This window comes from Hyperoodon ampullatus (assembly GCF_949752795.1).
Source record: "Hyperoodon ampullatus genome assembly, chromosome: 2".
Classification (NCBI taxonomy): domain Eukaryota; kingdom Metazoa; phylum Chordata; class Mammalia; order Artiodactyla; family Ziphiidae; genus Hyperoodon; species Hyperoodon ampullatus.
In genome coordinates, this window is record NC_136915.1 from 74,675,960 (window position 1) to 74,688,202 (window position 12,243).

Below are 12,243 nucleotides of genomic sequence, written 5' to 3' on the forward strand. Positions count from 1 at the left end.
ACTGACAATTATCACTGAGCCATGTTTGACTGGTCACCTTGAAGATCCGGAAATATGATTTTTTTTAATGAATAGTCATAATATTCTTTTACTTGCATCACATTTTTGACATTTTTGGGGGGCAAGGCTAAACAATTTGGTAGGAAAAATGTCATTTTCTGTTCATATAGTATTTTTTAAAAGGAATATAGTAGTTAGTTTTTTTCTTTTCTTTCTTTTTTTTTTTTTTTTTTTTTTTTTTTTTTTGCTGTATGTGGGCCTCTCACTGTTGTGGCCTCTCCCGTTGTGGAGCACAGGCTCCAGACGTGCAGGCTCAGCAGCCATGGCTCACGGGCCCAGCCGCTCCGCGGCATGTGGGATCTTCCCAGACTGGGGCACAAACCCGTGTCCCCTGCGTTGGCAGGCAGACTCCCAACCACTGCGCCACCAGGGAAGCCCAGTAGTTAGTTTCTAAACAAGTTGCTTTTAGCCAGATGTCATGCTATTATATAAATCTATGAATGTAACAAATGACATAAGAAAAGTATAAATTAAAAGTTTTACAGTATTTATACTTATACTGGAACTGCTCCAAATGGTACTAAAAAAAGTAAATTTGAAAATAAAATGAAACTATGGCTTCTACATACTGAGAACTTCAATGTTTTTCAGAGTTTTCTTTATTTTCAATATGAAGTTTGGCCATATTTTTATGTACTTTTATGACTTTTTCAGTTATGAAGTATGACATACTTCTGTGTAATAACCATGTTTTCTAGTTTCTGTATTTTGATGTTTGACATCTGAGGTCTTGCTGAACCAGAGGGACTACCCCTCCCAGAGATAGTTAATTTCTAGAACTAGCAAGCAACTCACCAGCCAGCGTGTCTTTCACATGCAAACTAACCCATCCAGAGCCCACATCCCTAACCCCTTCCTCTAATGGGCTCTCACGCTCAGGGCCACTATTATCCTGCCCTCTCACCCCAGGGCCAGGGACCAGACAACCAGCGCCTGTCCCCCACAGCCTGCTGGAATTCTTGAAACTAGCCTATCCCAAACCTGCTCAGCCCGCCTCACCTGTTCCTTCCCTCAGAAACCACAATAAAGGTTCTTGCCTGCATTTTACCCTCTCACTTTTATTCCCTGTGTGGCCCTGTGGCAAGTGTTGTGCCTTCTCTCTCTAGGGATCAGTGAGCGTAAAGCTCCTTCATGACAACCATTTCTGTGTCTGCATCTTACCATACAGGAGTAAAACAAATCCTGTGTGCCTGATTAAAACATTTTGCATTTCACCTCACAGCAGGACCTTTACTATATAGCAACACCCTAAAACAAACCAAAAAACAAACCAAAAAAAATTAGTTTAGAAAGGGCCAAATCCTCCCAATTCTTGTTTTCCATAATGTCTGGCTGGCTTCTTCCTCTAGGCAACAAGCAATACATTGTCATCTCTGGTTTGCTGCAGGGAGTGTTAAGTAGAAAAATAAAGCTTTCCGTCTTCATCATGCAGCATAACTGAAGATCTCAAAATATAAGGTTTTCAGGAGATAGAAGTTTTGTTGCTTTTCCTTTTTTTCTTTCAGCAAATTTGTTATTCATCTTTGAAATGGTTAAGAGCTTGCTCTGGTACTAACATATTTTCCAGTTTTCTGATAATTCTGTGCAGCCACTTTATTTTTACCCCTCTTAAGTAGATCTCAAATTAATGCCAGTTGAGTCTTATTGAATTGCTCCTTTGACATCCTTTTATTGAAGTCGTTAATGGAGAGATTAATGACATTTTTCTACGGGGAAAGGGATATGGAGAGCTTTTGCCCTTAGCTCATCTCTTGTGAGATGGGATTACAGGCAGCTTGAATGTTTCTCTTTTGTGAGTGGGTTTTCCATGATGACAGGACTTACAGGCTATTCTTTTTTTCATGTGCTTACGTTCTGGCATCACTCACTGGAGCAATTGCCCCCAAGATCATGCATGGAGACACCCTAAGGCCCCAGAAGGTTTGACTGCCATGTCTGAGGATCACTCTGGTGTGTCCTTCCAGGGCCTCTGCCTCTTCCACCTCAGAGTTGCTGAAACCATGTGGTGCATATCCATAGCTGGAGGATTCCCGAGTGTTCTTGCCAGGCCACGCCATGCTCTGACTTGCGTTCAGTGAAATGCCAGGAGTTAGAATCATCAAATTATGTTGGTTTCAGAGTGGTTTGTGTTGAAAACTATATGAAGTGATAGATCAGAAATAGCAATATTAATAATAATATTAAAACATTATCATTTGGAAGTTCAGAAAGAGATTGTCTGACAGTAGCCAAGAAGGGGATGCTATTGTTCATACTGGGCTGAAGACAGAATAAAATTCATCAACACATTAGTTTTTATTTTATTATTAATTTTATAGTACATTCAGATTTATTATTAATTTAAAGAGTTCTCTGCCAAGTGGTTGGGATCTTCTGTAGAGAGGATATGACCAAAAGAATACTCAAATCATTGAGAAAATATAGATTGCAACTTCTTTGTCCTATGAAGAGATTGATGTATATAAATGATAACAATTATCTGCTTCTAATCAGTTTAGATTCTGAATTAGGTGCTGGGCTGATGTCAACCCCTTTGCCATTTTGAACGTTAAGACACTAATTCTGGAGTGAGTCATAGCTCCTCCAAAACTTAATCATATTCTGCCGTATGATTATCATACCATATCATGTCATATCATATTATGCCATATGAGCCAAAGCTGATAGACATTTTAGGCAACTGAGTCTTTTTCAGAGTAACGAAGGGTAGGCTGTCAAGGAGGCTAGAAACATCATGAAGAAGGGCTGGAAATATAGCTGCAGGCACCTCATTGTCTTACAAACAGGAATGTCTGCCTGCAGAGGTGTGGGAGCAGCTGGGAGAGTGTGCTGTTCGCTGACTTGGGTGGAATACAACATTCTCTGATCTAGATATAACTGAGACAAAAAAGCTTTCTCTTGCCTCTCATGGAAGTTTTTGTGTCATTCCTTTTTAAGTTTGTTCTGTTTTGCCAACTCATATTCTTTGGATCACTGTCAGAAATTAAACATGTCATGACTGACGATAGGTTTATAATTGTGTTCAAATTATATCAAGTGTACATCTTGCTGGAACAGCAGTTGGGTGGCTGCAGGTCCACATCCATCAGGCTGGGCTCTGGAACATAAGCTGGAGCTCCCTCAAGAGAAGCTTGGGTAGAGACATGGGAACAAGAGCTCAGGGAAGCTTTAGGAAGCCCTGTCTTGGATGTTTCTGATAAACCATAGATTGCTTGCCAGTTTGCAAATTTAAAAATGTCTCATGCCACTCAGGACTGCTTTACTGATAACAGTATTCTTGGGGACAGCTGGGAGATTGATATCAATGCTTGACTAGACCCAAGGACACACAATACTCTTCATTAATGGCAATTATAATGGTAGTTAGTATAATGATTGTGCTAGGCACACCACTATCTCATTCAATCCTCCTAACAATCTCATGAGGTAGGTACTATCATCATCCCCATTTGATGGTTAAGAAAACTGGTTTAGAGAAGTTACCCAAGATGACACAGTGTGTGACAGAGCTGGGATTCAACCCAGGTGTACCTGGCCTCTGAGCTCTACTTCCACACAAAGGAAATGGTCATTTATTCCCCAAAAGTCATCCTCAAAATTTACGTCTCTTGCTTTATAACATCACTGTCTCCTACACCGATTATCCTAAGCCCACTAATTATACACTGCCAAAGCCTTCTCTACTTCTCCCTCAGAACACTCATCATGCATGTTATTACCTTTTTTTTCTTTGATATCTACCTTTCCTGAACTCTGTAGGGGACAGGACCATGTCTGATTTACTCCCCACTCTATCTCTAGCACTTAGCAGTCACTCAGTAAAAGTTTTTTGAATATTTTTAAACTCATAATTTTGGAATTTTCATTTTAAAACATATTCAAATATATGATGCATACACTCTCTCGAAAAGAGTCTGCCTTTACATATGTTCCTCAAGAGCTGAATATGCTAAAACAAAAATTTAACTCCATGTGGATAGAATCCCTCTTATAACATACGTATTTGTAGAATCACAGAACATGGCCATTAGGAAACCAGTTAGTTCTATTCTTTCATTTAAAGATTAGGACCCAAACTGATTATGTGACTAGACTAAAGTCACGAAGTTATGCATAGCAGAGCTAGAACCAGAAGCCTGACTTCTAGGTTAGTGACCTTTTGAAGTCCTCCTGTCATTAATTCAATTGACAGCTTTCCATTTGTGGAAATATAAATGCAGGGGTTTCTTGATTGCAGGGGAAAAAATCTGGTCAGTGGAATTTCAGAGGTCCTAGTATCATGTGTACATTTAGAGAACTTGGGAGATGAAAGAAGTATCAGAATAATACTAGCTGAATCCTCTGATATATTTAATACATTCGATGTCAAAACATAGTGAAGAAAGGACCAGGTGCGTGGATGGGAGTGTCTGTAATAAGCCAACCAAAGAAACATGGCCTTCTTTGTGAAGAGAAAAGTGCTTATTCTCATTTTAACTTTGCATTTATCTTCCCTGCAGCTTCAGCACTATGGCCATCATTGCATTATGCAGCTTGAAACCTTTCCTACACATCCAGTATACCTGATGTGGGAGCAGACTTCATGCCTTGTCCGGACAAAAAAATAGGGGTCCTGTTGGTGCTGGTACAAAGAAAATACCCTGTGGTCTGATTTCTGAGGATTGAGAGAGCCATAACCCTCACAAAGAATGTGAATCTTTAAAAACATATTTGAGAATCCCCTACCTTCACTCACAATGTATTCATTCACTCAAAAAGTGAAATAGCCTTGAATGTGTGAAATTCAAGCAATAGATATGCACAATATGGAAGTGTGATAACTTCTGTACCTAGAGAATTAAAACTTAATTATAGTTCATACTTTAGATACCATCTTTAATTGTAAATTTTAATCATTTAACCCTTTTTTTTTTTTTTTTTTTTTTTTTTTTTTGGTATGCGGGCCTCTCACTGTTGTGGCCTCTCCCATCGCAGAGCACAGGCTCCAGACACGCAGGCTCAGCGGCCATGGCTCACGGGCCCAGCCGCTCCAATTCAGTGGCTGAAACAGAATGGAAATTAGTAGTCTCCCATGTAAGAGGCTGGAGGTAGTTGGGCTATTAGTGGCTTTGCTCCACAAGGCTATTCAAGTCCTTTGGGTTCTTTATCTTTGTTTCCCTTGTTTACATGGTTGGCAGTCATTCAATTCTCATGAGAAAAGGAACAAGAAAGTAAAGGGCAAGGAGCTTCCTCTCCAGAATGTGACCTGGAGACTGCACTTCCCACTCATACTCATATCCTTGACCAGATGGTCACATGGCCAAAACTTGCTGCAGAGTAGATTGGGATATACAGTCTTTGGCTGAGTCTAAATTTAGGGAGTTCTATGACTAAGAGAAAGAAGGGGAGAATGAATATTGAGGGATAAATAGAAATCACAGATATCATTCATTTTATGTATCCAGACTAAATGGATACAAACATATTTTTCCAGTTTGACTTTTCCCTTTTGATTTTTTTATGTACCTCAAGAAATCTTAATAGTCTTTGTCAAGACTTCAATTGGCCATCTATCCATCATCCTCATCGTCACATCACAAAAGTAATAGCTTTTGTTGCTTACAATGGGGTGGGCAATCAGTATTACGGTGGTATTAAGGCATTAAGGTTAAGTACTCTGTGATTCATCACACTAAAGTGTTGGGGTTTATTGTCATAGTTGATCCAAAATTTTAAAAATTTACTGCCTAGTTTCTATGTAGTTTCCTTTTCTGTTAAACAAACCACTAATCCTCAAATGTGTCACCATTCCTCCCTAGTGGATGTGTAACATCTATACTAATTCTGAGTACTGAGAACCTGGAGTTGGGTGAAGGCTCCAGCTCTAAGGCATCTAGTAAGGAACTAAAGAGAGAAGAAAAGTCTTCAAAGATAAACATTTGTGAGGTCGACCTGAACTGACACAGTGGCAAGATGAAAGTAAAGGATTTTAGCATTTAGAAAGCATTTTTTAGAATATCCATTTTGAAGCAAGACTAGAGACATTCAGGCTCTGTTGTCCATGTGGCCTATCCATTCCAGCAATAAAATGGCAGTCTAGATGGCAGACTGGTCTATCTTAACATGTCCCCAAGTCTCAAAAGTGCCTTAGAGGGTCTCTGATAGCTGGCACTGGTTACACTGTGTAACTTCTCACAATAGTTCTATGATCGGAGTATTATTATCAGCTAAATTTTACAGAAGAGGAAATGGAGGCTGACAAGATAAAATAACTTGTTCAAGGTCACAAATCTAAGAAGTAGCAACAAGGGCTTAACCCTAAGCCTGCATTTCTATACTTGCCCAGCTGCACCAATCCCCAAATTTGGCAATCGTCACAGTCCTCCTTCTCATTCAGCCTTCTCATCCAACAGTCACCAAGACCTATTCTTTTTTTTCTCTATAATAGTTTTCCATTTGTTCTCACTTTTCTATTACTACTACTCTGGCCTAGTTTCAGAGTACTTCACTTATAGCCAACATTACTCTAATTATAATAATTACTTAGCCTTGTCTCAATTTTTTTCCATTTCTAATCCACCCTCCATATTATTGTCTGAAGAGTTTTGATCCTGTCTCTTCCCTGTTTAAAAGTTTCCCTTAGCTCTTTATAGCCTCCAAAGTAAGTCCAGACTATTAGTTTGACATAAAAACCCTTTGGATATCTTCTGTTTTCTTATCTCTTTCATTCTGGTCTAATTCCAACACCAGCTCCTCCACCCAGCTGCACAGTCACCACATGAAACAGAGTCATATCTGCCATCACCCAAACAGTTCTCCTCATGGACTTACAGAGAATTCTCGATCTCTTCAAAATTTTATTTTAAAGTACAAAGGCTTTATCAACTACATGTAGGTAGCCATGAATATTAATATTTCTGAAAGGCAATGATGGAATAAATGGAGATGATTTCTTCCTACAACTCTGCAAGTATACCTGCTATAAACGCCTGGGAGTTCCATTTTCTCTTTCTGCAGTTAAATTGGTAGTAGGTTTTTAGATTACTCTGCCTTTTAAGGAAAAAGCACTTCCAAAATATACGCTATACAAAAAAGGGTTTTTCTTACTCCCTAGAGATCATTTATTTCATTGTGTGGAATTGTCAAATGTCAAACCATGACTACAAGATTTGACGTAGTACATTTAAATATAGCTAAAATATTTCCTCCCTTTCAGGGCCATCCTTCCTGCCCTTCTGATGGCAGTCTTAGCCAAATGTCTTGCTGTGACCAAAAAAATGGAATGGAAATGGTGATATCAGCTCCAAGAAGTTTTAATAGCCTCCATGTGGTTCCATAATTCCAGCAATGTGTAGATACAGGCTTCTTTTTCAGCCTGGACTCCAAGAGTAGAGTGGTCCAGACTTCAGTCAATCTTCAGCTAACATGTAAAGAGAGTAAGAAAGAAATCTTTATTATAGTAAGCCACCACGATTTGGGGATTGTTTGTAACTCCAGCATATCTTAGCCAAAGTGAACTGATACCTTGGGGCTTTGACATTTTCCTGCTCCATACTCCACCATATGGATTATTTACACACTCTCATCCATAATCATTTAAGCATCGTGAGCTGGCTTCCATACATATGCATATATCTTCAAAATTCAAGGAGGAGGACATTGATTCTTAAAAGTCTCAGTTTTGGGAAGGACCCTAATGTCATTTGGTCTGATTCCCTATACAGTTGGCCCTCAACATCTGCAGATCCAACCAAGCTCAGCTCGAAAATATACCCCCAAAAAATTCCAGAAAGTTTCAAAAAGCAAAACTTGAATTTCTGCACAGTGGCAAGTATTTATACAGCATTTACATTATATTAGGTATTATAAGTAATCTAGAGATGATTACAATTATATGAGACGATGTGTGTAGGTTACCTGTAAATACTACACCATTTTATATGAGGCTTGAGCATCCCCGAATTTTGGTATCCACGGGGATCCTGGAACCAATCTCCCTCGGATACCGAGGGACAATTGGATAGCACTTGAATATTCTATTTGATATCTGTGACAAACTTCTGCTTAACCAACTGTAGTGGTGAGAAACTCACTCCTTCACAAGGCAGCCCACTTCATTTCAGACAGCTTTACATGTTAGAAAATTCTTTCTTACTTTTAGTGGAATTTAATTTTCCTTTAACTTCATATAGCCAGTGGTTCTAATTCTTCTCCCTGTGGCCGCTCCCATCTCTCTCTTCCTCTGCTCTCCTCCTCATGATCCATGAAAAAAATAGTTGAGGGCTTCCCTGGTGGTGCAGTGGTTGAGAGTCCGCCTGCCAATGCAGGGGACACGGGTTCGTGCCCCGGTCCAGGAAGATCCCACATGCCGCGGAGCGGATACGCCCGTGAGCCATGGCCGCTAAGCCTGCGCGTCCGGAGCCTGTGCCCCGCGGCGGGAGATGCCACAGCGGTGAGAGGCCCGCGAACCGCAAACAAACAAACAAACAAAAAAGTTGATAACCTGGACTTCATTAAAATTAAAAATTTCTGGGGCTTCCCTGGTGGCGCAGTGGTCGGGAGTCCGCCTGCCGATGCAGAGGATGAGGGTTCGTGCCCCGGCCCGGGAAGATCCCACATGCCGTGGAGCGGCTGGGCCCGTGAGCCGTGGCCGCTGAGCCTGTGCGTCCGGAGCCTGTGCCCCACGGCAGGAGAGGCCACAGCGGTGAGAGGCCCGCGTACCGCAAAAAAATAATAATAACAAAAATTAAAACTTCTGCTCTGCAAAAGACAAACTTAAGAGGATGAGAAGACAAGCCAAAGACTGAAAGAAAATAACTGCAAAAGACACATCTGATAAGGGACTGTTATTCAAAATATACAAAAAAAAAAACCCCCCACAACTCTTAAACCTCAACAATAAGCAAGCAAGCAACCTGATTTAAAAATGGGCCAGGGGGCTTCCCTGGTTGTGCAGTGGTTAAGAATCCGCCTGCCAATGCAGGGGACATGGGTTCGAGCCCTGGTCCAGGAAGATCCCACACGCCCCAGAGCAACTAAGCCCGTGCACCACAACTACTGAGCCCACATGCCACAACTACTGAAGCCCGTGTGCCTAGAGCCCGTGCTCCACAACGAGAAGCCACAGCAATGAGAAGCCCGCACACCACAGCAAAGAGCAGCCCCCACTTGCTGCAACTAGAGAAAGCCCTCACACAGCAAGGAAGACCCAGCGCGGCCAAAATAAATAAATAAATAAATAATAAATTTTAAAAAAGTGGTACAAAGACCTTAATAGACACCTCACCAAAGAAGATACGCAGATGGCAAATAAGCATAGGAAAAGATGCTCCATATTATATGTCATCAGGAAAATACAAATTAAAACAACAATAAGATACCACTCCATATCTATTAAAACGGCCAAAATCCAGAATAGTGACAACATCAAGTGCTGATGAGGATGTGGAGCAGCAGGAACTCTCATTCATTGCTGGTGGGAATGTCAAGTGATATAGCCACTTGAGAACAGTTTGGCTGTTTCTTACAAAACTAAGCATACTCTTACCGTACAATGCAGCAATCACACTGCTTGATATTTACCCAGAGGAGTTGAAAACTTATGTCCACACAAAAACTTGCATGTAGATGTTTATAACAGCCTTATTCATAATTGCCAAAATACGGCAGCAACCAATATGTCCTTCAGTACGTGAGTGGATAAATAAACTGTGTTACATCCAGACAATAGGGTATTATTCAGCACTAAACAAAAATGAGCTATCCAGTCATAAAAAGACATGGAAGAAATTTAAATGCATATTACTAAGTGAAAGAAGCCAATCTAAAAAGGCTACATATTGCATGACATTCTGGAAAAGGCAAAACTATGGAGACAGTAAAAAAAAAGGTCATTGACTGCCAGTGGTTGGAGTTGAGAGAGAGATGAATAGGCAAAGCACAGAGGACTTTTAGGGCAGTAAAAATACTCTGTACGGTACGATAATGATGGATATGTGTTGTTATACATTTATCCAAATCCATAGAATGACAACACTAATTTAAACTCTGGACTTTGGTTGATAATGATGTGTCAATGTTGGTTCATTGATTGTAATAAATGTACCATTCTGGTGGGGAATGTCAAAAATGGGGGAGGTTATGCATGTGGTGAGGGGGGCGGAGATATACAGGAATGTCTGTACCTTCCTCTTAATTTTGCTGTGAAATTAAAATGGTTCTAAAAACATAAATCTTTAATTAAAATAATATTTTATTCGAGACTCAATTCCCACATCTATAATATTTACCACAAAGGATTGTTGACAGCTTATTTCTTCTTCTTCTGGTATGTGCATAAGTGTGTGTAGGCAACACAGGTAGAGGGTAGGGAACGGTGGGGTTGGGAGAGAAAGGAGTATGGTCAGATAAATTAAAATAAGCAGGACTACTAGTGGCTTCCTTATTATTCAGTTTTCTGAAGCAGCTAAGAAGGCTAGGCAGGTCCCCACCTCCTCTCCCCCGATAATTTACTGTAATAACTTTGAAAAAAATTGGTGTTTTAAGAATCTATGCTAGTGAATTAAAGTTTTATTTTATGCCTTTCCACTGAAATATGTCATGCTCTGATAGTTGTTGACAAAATATCAAAAGAAATTAAATGGAATAACTTAACAGGGTTTATAACAATTTTGGTTAAAAGCTTTTAAATAAACTGAGGAATAAGGAAAAAATGGAGAGGAATACTTTGCTTGATTTGAATGGTTAGCCTAGAAAAGAAATGGTCATAACCAAGCAAATATAGGGATTCCCCAGGGCAAAGGAAGTAATCCAGGTGAAAGTGGAGCAACAGGCAGGGATGTGGACTATCATGGACTAAATATCCGTGTGTCCCTCAAAATTCATATACTGATGTCATAACTCCCAGTCCCCCAATGTGTCTGTGGGGCCTCTAAGAAAGTAATTAAGGTAAAATGAGGTTGTAAGGATAGGGCCCTGATCCAACAGAATTAGTGTCTTTATAAGAAAATATACCAGAGCTCGCTCTCATGCACTCTCCCTCTGCCTCTCTCTCTCTCTCTCTCTCTTTCTCTCTCTCTCTCTGCACATGCACCAAGGAAAAGCCATGTGAAGACATAGTGAGAAGTTGGCTATCTGCCAGCGAGGAAGAGGGCCTTTTTACCAGAAACCAATTTGGCATTAACCTTGATTTTGGACTTCTAGCCTCCAGAACTGTGAGAAAATATATTTTTGTTGTTTTAAGTCACCCAGACTCTTGAATTTTGTTATGGCAGCCCAAGCAGACTAATACACCAGGTAGTAGGCAAGTGGTAGCAGCAAGAGCCAAAAGTGTACATTATAAGGCAAGCAACCAATATCAGAAAACTACAGCACCACTTTAAAAATTCAGTGCCAGGAGTGACCACTGGGATGAAGCAGACACCTGGAATTTTGCTATAAGACTCCTGGGTAGGGAGCCATGAAAATCTGCATGGTCGGAGGGATATTGTTTTTATTGTATTATTAAGTATTCTATAAATATTTACAACAATAATTGTAAATATTTATAGAATGTTTACTATGTGCCAGAGGTTTATATGTGTAGCAGTGTCATATGTGTACAGATAAACATCAGTGTGACCACTTTTATTTCTTTGTAACTGAAATTAACTCACTCATGTCTCCCCTGCAACTCCCACTTATGTCAGTCCAGAGGAAATCACTCAATCTTGCCACTAAGTATCATAACACATTGGTTCCCTGACTTGTAGAGTGAGAGCCACTATGGTAGGAAATGTCAAGTAGCAACTACTAGAACTGCCTCTACCTAGGAAAATAGTAAACCAAAAGCAATAATATATTCTTGGAGTAATTGCAGAGATTAGTGCCACCATCGAGGACATGAAGGACGCAGGGGTGGTGATTCCCACCACGTCTGCATTCAACTTGCCTATTTGGCCTGTGAGGGGACAGACAGATCTCAGAGAATGACAGTGGATTATTGTAAGCTTAACCAGGTAGTGACTCCAATGGAAGCTGCTGTACCAGATGTGGTTTTATTGCTTGAGCAAACTAACACACCCCATGGTAACTGATATGTGGTTATTGATCTGGCAAATGCTTTTTCTCCACCCCTGTCAATAAGGCCCACCAGAAACAGTTTGCTTTCGGTTGTCAAGGCCAGCAATACACCTTCATTGTCCTACCTCAGAGGTATATCAACTC